The 1,579-nt window shown below is 42.1% G+C and overlaps 1 protein-coding gene and 1 pseudogene across 1 annotated transcript in view; both read left to right on the top strand.

Annotated features, from left to right (window-relative positions):
* LOC110321409 (cytochrome P450 2C23) overlaps nt 1–1,579 on the top strand; it is a 27,781-nt gene that overhangs the window by 22,337 nt on the left and 3,865 nt on the right. The gene's annotated exons all lie outside the window — the stretch shown is intronic.
* LOC110329652 overlaps nt 1–1,579 on the top strand; it is a 5,000-nt pseudogene that overhangs the window by 2,597 nt on the left and 824 nt on the right.

The following is a 1,579-nucleotide window of genomic DNA, read 5'->3' as shown; positions in this document are numbered from 1 at the left end:
TCAATAAGACATTGACACATTGGACCTCAGTGTGAAGAAGAAGAAGAAGAAGAAGAAGAAGAAGAAGAAGAAGAAGAAGAAGAAGAAGAAGAAGAAGAAGAAGAAGAAGAAGAAGAAGAAAGGCTATTTAAGGTCAGCCCTGGGAGGATGAACAGGGGTCAGTCCAAATGTCAGTGAGTGGGAGTCGGGTCTGTTGGGAGTCAGTGTAATGAATGTAGTGGGCTTGAGTTAGTGCATTCAGTGCAGGTCAGCAGAGGCAGTTGAAGCCAGAGAATAAGAAGGAACCAGAAGATTAGAACAAATTGCCACCAGAGTTAGTTGAAGCTGTGCAGAGTAATTCCGTGAGAAGCTGAGAGAAGCCTAATTGAATCAGTCAGTTTGGAGAGGAGTTTGAGCCAGAACAGCTGAATTGAACCAGCCAGCCAGAGCTCAGAAAGAGCTAGAAAGGGTGAGCTTATTCAGCAGTAAGCCTTTGAGATGACAATTACATCAGGCAAATACAAGTTATTTTTATAGTAAATGTCAAAAATAATTTAAGAGAACAAGAGAGAAACATTTTTTTTGCTTTACAGTCTTCTGCACAGTACAGTTTTGCACCGCACTGTCATGTCCAATTCTTGCACAAACATTTAAAGAAACCCGAGGTAAAAGCAGAAAAGCTTTTGGCTAAGCTGGGTGCGCCAAGACCAGACAGAGCTTGATCCAGGTTCCAGCTGTGCTGCTCGCCACACGCAAGCTTTCTCCTTTCTGATCTTCAGCGTCCCTGCTTATATAACGTGAGCCAAAAAAAGCTTCCTCTGTACCCTGTCGGCATGAGAGTTAAGCGAGCTTCATAAACAGCTCAGCACAGAGTCGGGCAGATGCCAGGCTTTCTGTATAAACAGCGGCCGCCTTTAGCATGTTGTCATCTGGGCTGCAGCTTCTTGATCACTCCCCACTCATAGCCCTTCTCTACCAGGGAACCTCTGACCTCTGCATCTAGGTCTACAAAATAGGTACATACATTAAACATTTTCTGGTGATAAATCCATAAATGTACTTAGAACCATTTTTGCTACACGTATAATTTTACACTGTATTAAAGACAGTCAAAGCCGGGCGTGGTGGCGCACGCCTTTAATCCCAGCACTCGGGAGGCAGAGGCAGGCGGATTTTTGAGTTCGAGGCCAGCCTGGTCTACAGAGTGAGTTCCAGGTCAGCCAGGGATATACAGAGAAACCCTGTCTCGAAAAACCAAAAAAAATAAAAAGACAGTCAAATTTGCATCCTAGTGAGCCCGGTGTGTTTTCAGTTTTATATGAAGAATGAAATATGAGTTGAATATTTGACCCTGTAGGTAGGAAGAGTGTCTCTGGGGATTTTCAGAGTTAACGGGTATTTTGATTTTATAATTGTCAATGCTGAGAGCACCATTTTGCATAAATGTTCAGCACAAAAAAGCAGGAGGATATTTACTGCTATTTCAGAAGTTATTAAAACCACTACCCTACCAAAACTGTTTTAACAATTTCATAATGGTACTCAAGTTGGTGACTCAAACAGCAAGTTGATTTTTTTTTTTTTGGTTTTTTTTTTTTTT

Source organism: Mus pahari, chromosome 1, assembly GCF_900095145.1.
Source record: "Mus pahari chromosome 1, PAHARI_EIJ_v1.1, whole genome shotgun sequence".
In the NCBI taxonomy this organism is placed as follows: Eukaryota; Metazoa; Chordata; class Mammalia; order Rodentia; family Muridae; genus Mus; species Mus pahari.
The sequence above is the reverse complement of the archived record's forward strand: the minus strand, read 5'-3'. Positions and strand labels throughout refer to the sequence as shown.